The sequence below is a fragment of the Diceros bicornis genome, chromosome 6 (genome assembly GCF_020826845.1).
Source record: "Diceros bicornis minor isolate mBicDic1 chromosome 6, mDicBic1.mat.cur, whole genome shotgun sequence".
NCBI lineage: Eukaryota > Metazoa > Chordata > Mammalia > Perissodactyla > Rhinocerotidae > Diceros > Diceros bicornis.
The window spans coordinates 39,763,640-39,771,022 of record NC_080745.1 but is presented as its reverse complement, the minus strand read 5'-3'; positions in this window follow the sequence as shown (position 1 = coordinate 39,771,022).

The window sequence follows — 7,383 nt, the reverse complement described above, 5'->3', positions numbered from 1 at the left end:
ATTTTGACCATTAAAAATATTTATGAGGTGGTTTTAGCTCCAAAGAAACAGTCATTCCCAACATTACAACAAAATAAAGCAAACAAACAAAAAATCGATGACTTTTTTTGGACCCATCAGAGAACTGAGATTGCAAGGCACATTATTTCCTGAGATCTGGAGAGAAAGGTAAATCCAGAAAGTCATGACTAAGATAAGATTACCTAGAGCAAAAGTAATTGGAGCCATAAAATAGTAGGAGCACTGAAATGGTAATTTTGATGAATTGCTTTAGACTGAGTGCAGACTAGCATGGGAGGAATAAACTCCCAGGGGGCCACAGTCTTGGTGAAGCAAGAGCAGTAAAATGTTCATGAGGTTTACCTCCAGGAACTTCACCAGGTTCTCATGGTTGAAGGTCTGAGAAAGAGCACCTTTTCATTCAATAAAGGAGAAAGGAAGAGAAATCATTATAAAAAACTACCATAGCATTCTTTATAACAAAAGTCTACTCTCCAGGGTAAAAACTTTACCAGAGCCTTGTGTCAGAGCCATGGAGAAGGGCATTCCTCTCACTGCAGCCCCCTCTATCCTTCCTATCTCAACTAAGTTTGGGTGGGAAACTATACAAAACAAACTCTTGCACATGTCACAGGTCACAGACATGGACACGCTAAAAGACAGATAAACTAGATTATAGAATGCACCCAACTCCCACACCTTACCATCACACCAAGAGGGGTCTAGTATAATAGTGGATTAGAGCTCAAGGAGCTAAAAACATAGACTATCTCTGAAGAAGAGTATTTAAGGAAGGCCACAGTCAAGACAGGAGACAAAAACAAGGACTCTGGAGGATTTTGAAGCCCCTGGGAGATACAGCTGCTGCAAACATTAAACACGGCACAATTCCTAGCCAGATTAGAAAAAAACACAGTGGTAAGAGACAAAGCAAAGTGAGAAGCAGAGGCGGGTATAACACAGATGTTGTTATCATATGGGGATTTTGAAATACTATAATTAATATGTTAAGGGCTCTCATGGAAAAGTAGACAGCAGGCAGTAACAGATGTATACAGTTATCAGAGAGATGGAAATTCTGAGAAAGAATCGAAAGAAAATGCTAGAAACAAAAATGCTCCAATAGAAATGAAGAAGGTCTTTGATAAGCTCATTTGTAGACTGGACATGCCTGAAGAAGAAGCAGTAAGCTTGAGAGAGGTCAATAGAAATTTCCCAGACTTAAAATGCAAAGAGAAAAAGAAAAAAAGATCAAAAACCAAAACAGAAAAGAACATACAAGAACTGTGGGACAATTTCAAAAGCTGTAACATATGCATAACTGGAATATCAGAAAGAGAGAACAAGCAAAAAAAAAAAGTATTGGAGTGATACTGACCAATAACTATGCAAAATTAAGGACAGACACCAAACCACAGACCTAGGAAGCTCAGAAAACACCAAAGAAGGTAAATACTAAAAAGTAAACATATGTTTATGATATTTACATTGTAGAAAATCAGAAACAAAGAAAAAATCTTGAAAGAAGCAAGGAGATAAGAATAAGGATAGGAATTAAAGTGGATTTCTCATCAGAAACCATAACAGAAAGAGTTGAGTGAAATACTTCAGTGTTGAAAGACAAACACTGTACCAAACTACAATTCTGTATCCAATGAAATTATTCTTCAAAAGTGAAAAAGAAATACTTTCTCAGACAAATCAATACTCAAGGAATTCTTCACCAGCAGACTTGCCCTGCAAGAAATGTTAAAAGAAGATATTTGGGGAAAAGAAAAATGATATAGTCCAGAAACTCAAACCTACATAAAGAAAGGGAGAGCAATGGAGAAAGAATAAATAAAATAAAATAAACTCTTTCATTTTTCTTGTTCTTAATTAATCTAAAAGATAATTATTTAAAGTAATAATAGTAATATTGTATTCAGTGATTATAGAGTAGTATTGCATTCAGTGATTACAGCATGTGATAATTAAAATGAATGATAGTAATATCACATGGGAGAGAAGGGAGGAACTATATTAGAAATCAATAACAGAAAGATAGCTGGAAAATAATCAATTACTTGAAAATTAAACAACATACTTCTAAACAGCACATGGAGAAAAAAGAAATTTCAAAATAAATAAAAAATATTTTAAGCTACATGGAAATGAAACTACAACTTACCAAAGTGTGTGGAATGCAATGAAAGCAGCACTTAAAAGGAAATTTATAGCATTAAATGAATACATCAGAAAAGAAGAACAATCTAAAAACAATCTTAAGCTTCCACCATAGGAAACCTTTTAGGAAACTAAAGAAAGATGAACAATTTAAGTCTAAATCAAGCAAAAGAAAATAAATAATAAAAATAGAACAAAAATCAATAAAGTTGAAAACAGGAAATCAATAGAAAAAATCAACAAAACTAAAAGCTAGTTCTTGGAAAAGATAAATAAAATTGATAAACATCTAGGCAGTTTAATGAAGAAAAGGAGAGAGAAGACATAACTTAGCAATATCAGAAATGAAAGAAGGATCATCACCGCTATTCCTACTGTCATTGAAATGATAATAAAAGAATACTATGAAAAGCTCTGCCTATCAATTTGATAAATTAGACATAAAGTGTCAGTTCCTTCAAACACACAATCCACTAAAACTCACACAAAGAGAAATATATAACCTGAGTTTCCCCATATCTATTAAAGAAATGGAATCAGTACTTCATAACTTTACAAAAGAGAAAGCTCCAGGCCCAGATGGTTTCACTGCTGGATTCCACCAAACATTTAAGGAAGAAATGATATCCACTCTCCACAACCTCTTCCAGAAAATAGAAGCAGAGAAAACACTTCCTAAATCATTCTGTGAGGCCAATATTATCCTGGAACCATTAAATATGTTTAAACCCAGATAAAACCATTACAAGAAAGGAAATCCACAGACAAATATGTCTTGTGAACATAGATATAAAAATCCTCAACAATATATCAGCAAATAGAATCCAACAATGCGTAAAAAGAATTATACAGCACAACCAACCACATCAATAGTTTTAAGAAGAAAAATCATGTGATCATGTACACTACTCCCTCAAGGAGATGAAACAAAAATCTTCACACTTTTAATGGTGGTTGCATAAAGTGATTTTCTTCCAAAGAGTACACTTTGGAAAGGGGGGAAAGAGGAGTAACTTTACAGTCAAAAAACTTTATAAACACCACCTCAGTGAGGTGATCGAGGTTAACATCAACAGTTACGTCATGTTAATAGTATGACCCTTGATATGATATAATGAAAATGACATCTTCTGTGGTCTCCTTTCCAAAATCACATTACACCAGTCTAATAATGAAACATCAGACAGATGTCAATTCAGGGACATTCTGCAAAATACCTGACCGGTACTCCTCAAACTATTCAAGTCATCAAAAACAAGGAAGTCTGAGAAACTGTCATAATTAAGAGGACCCTGAGGAGATGTGAAGACTAAATACATGTAGTATCCCAGATGGGATACTGAAACTGAAAAAGTACATCAGGAGAAAATGAAGTAAATCTAAATAAAGTATGGACTTTAGTTAATAATATATCACCATTGTTTCATTAATTGTAACAAATATACCACTCGCTAACATAAAGATAATAATAGGAGAAACTGGTTGTGAGTTATTTGAGAACACTCTGTACTATTTTGTAATAATTCTGTAAATCTAAAACTGTTCTAATATACAAAGATTATTTTAAGATATGTATGAGTTTTTTAATGATAAGAAGACACGCCTATAAGATGACTTGAAAGATAGACACAACTGAATGTACAGTAAAACCTCAATTAGGTTAAACAATGCTCATGTAAAATAATTTGAAGGAAGTATAGTATAGTATTAACTGTTTTTTGTTTTGTTTTGGAAAGGTTGTTGCATAATATGTGATGCTTATTATCTTTTTATACTTTGTACATTTTCAAATAAGAAGAAGAAAATGTTATATTAAAATATGTAAACAAAGGTCGATATTTTAGCTTTGACTATTTGAAATTACAGAATATCACACCCCAATATATTTCCTCAGTTTCTGTAATGGGGCCAATTACAGTAAAAAACAAACAAACAAACAAACAAAATCCTCTGAACTACTCATGCCAAGTGTTACTATGGCAATATTCTAAACAAATATTAAAAAATATTTTCAAGTTCATAAACACTTGATAGTTTGGAAATGTTCCCACAGTCTCTGTGGAGTTAATTATTATGCCTATTTGAACAAATATTTTTCTTGATAAATAAAACAGTTTATTTTCAAAATTGAAATTAAAGCCCTCTTCCTTTAATCTACTTAACACAAAAAGAGTTAAACAAGTGAAGTACTCTAACAATTGCTGAAGACTGGAAATGCACAGCAGAAATTTCTGTGCTGTGCTTTAAAATATGAATGTGCTGCATCTGTTATCGCAAGGAAGGAGGTAGTTTGGTCATTAAGCTTCCCCTGAAAATGATTTTCAAAGACTGTAGCATCAAAGACTAACAGAGGTCATTTTGCCAAAATGCAATGCTTGGATTCAAAGTTGTAGTACGAAGAGAAACAAAATTAAGTTTGGGCAGTAGTATACGTTTAATGGTCATTATAAAGCAACGATTTGTTTGATTAAATCATTTCAAGCTTTTGTCCTCACCTTTGGGAGGCAGTATTGGGGATATTTTCCGTCTGAACTGGCCAACGAAAGTCAGAAAAGTGCTCCCAAGTTCAATATCATCAATATTTATAAAGTGATAAATTGGCTGGCCACTAATTCATATAGCTCTCTACAAACTTACAATATACAAAAATCTGGGAAAAAATGAATATGATGTTACATAGACAAGAGCCAATTAAGCTTGTCTTCAATTTCTAAGTAAAGGACCGGAGTCTTTTTGGGCTGCATGTGACTTTCCCATGATAGATTTGGTAAGACGATGTTGATTTTGATTTATGCTTTCTGACTATGAACCAAAGAATTCAGATATGCTCAGAAACAACATCAATGCATGTATTAAATGAAGAAATAAGTGATAATAACATGAACTATATTTTCTTTGAGGTTAAAAAGAAGTGAAAATGGCATTTGATATTTTGTGAGAGTTTGAATATTATAGATACTTGAACATACCATTTGGATGCACAGAATAAAAATCATTTTCACAAAAATTAGATGAGAAATATTTCAGGATAGAAAAAATTGCAGTGATTTTGAGAAGCTCTGGGTCAGCTATGGCCCTTGTTACTGTAGGGTAGACGAAAGTGGGGCTCAGTTCCTCTATGGGATTGATCTTCTAGACATGCCCTGTGTGCCCCAACCTGACCTGGTCCCCTAAGCCATTTTGTCTTTTACATTATTCATTTTTTTCTCTTCCATTATTTATCAATTCTTTTTTTTCTGTCTCTTAATGATTTTTAAGCTTGAATTTTAAGTTTGCAACCATAGAAATTCACGTGAGTTAAATGTTTAACGAAATGCTTTGCCTGTAAAACTGTTTTTTTTTTTTTAATTTTTTAACCTTTCCAACATGAAAGTAAATATTAAACTAGATGTGTATTTTTTATTTCAATACGAAGTCAATGGAGCCTTTTAGGGGTAAGGCCATTTTTGAAGAAGTATGATGTCACCATTCTCAGAAGTCTTCAATTTTATATCCTAACTGTTGAATGTAAAGAACTCTTGGAAATTTCTGAAACCATGGGGAACTTTCTGGTTCCATTAGTGGGTTGATTTCTTTTTAACTTTTAAAGTCAATTTTATTGAGATATAATTTGTATACAGTAAAATATAACCATTTTAAGCATACAAGTTTTGACAAATTTATACCACTGAGTAATCACCACCACAATCAAGACAGAATATTTTCATTTATCCAAAAAGTTTGCTTGTGCTTTTTCCCAAGCAATCATCTCATCCCAATAATGGCCCCAAGCAACCACTGACCATCTTTCTTTACATTAGATTTATATTTTCTGGAATTTCATGTAAATAGAATTATACAGTATATACTTTTTGGAATCTGGCTTCTTTCTCTTAGAATGTTTGTAATATTTACAGTCCTCTTGTGTTCCTCAGTAATTTCTTCCATGTTATTTTGAGAAGTAATATATTCTTTGAAAATACCACAATTTGTTTGTTTATTTAACTGTTTGTGGATCTTAAACTATCTATTGTTTGGGACTAGAACAAATAAAACTGCTAGGAACAATCACGTAAAGTCTTTGTGTTGAGGTATGACTTTACTTCTCCTAGAAACATATATACGAGTGATTTGCTAGGAGTAAAATTTCTGGGTCGTATGGTAAGTGTAGGTTTAAATTAGTAAGAAACTCCAAATTGTTTTCCAAAGTGGTTGTATGATTTTATTTCCACCAGTAGTATACAAGAAGTCCAGTTGCTTATATCCTTGCCAAAACTGGGTATTGCCAGTTCTTGTAATCTTAGCCAATCTAATGGGTATGTGGTATTATCAGCTTGTGATTTAGTTTGAGTTTTCATACTGGCTAATGAGGTTAAATATCTTTTCATGTGCTTGTCTACATATCTTCTTTTGTAAAGTGACTGGTTTTAACAGTTTGTCTATTTTTATTGGGTTTTCCTCCTTATTATTGAGTTGTTAGTGTTCTTTACACATTCTGCATATATGTTCTTTATCAACTATATACACATATTTATCAGAATTGTATATAAATATACATTTTCATATATCATAGTATTTTCTTACAGTCTGTGGTATGCTTTTTATTTTTTCATTGGTGTCTGTGAAAAAGCAGAAAATTTTACTTTTGATGAAATCCAATTTATCAATTTTTCATATTATGAAAAAAAGATTGTAGCAACTCTTGAAATCTAATATTCTTATGCTCTCCAACATCGTTATTTTCTTTTAAAACCATTTATGTTATTTTTGGTCCTTTGCATTTTCACATAAATTTTAGACTTGGCTTGTCAATTCCTACAGAAAAAATATGCTGGGAATTTGTGTAGGATTATATTAAATCTATAGATTCAACTGGGGAAGAATTGACATCTTAAAATACATTGAGTCTTCCAAATCATAAACATGTAATATTTCCTCATTTGTTATATCTTTAATTTCTCTGCAATGTCTTAGATGTTTCATTGAATAGGTCTTTAAAATTTTTGAAATAACTTATCCCTAACCACTTTAGGTATTTTTATATTTTATATATTATATTTTGCTTTCAGTTTCCAATTGCTTACTGCTAGGCAATAGAAAACCAACCGCATTTTGTATATTGACGTTGCATTCCAGAAACTTACTAACCTCATTTATTCTAATAAATTCTTTGCAAATTTTGTGGATTTTTATCATATAAAATCATGTCATCTGCCAGTAAAGACAATTATACTTCTT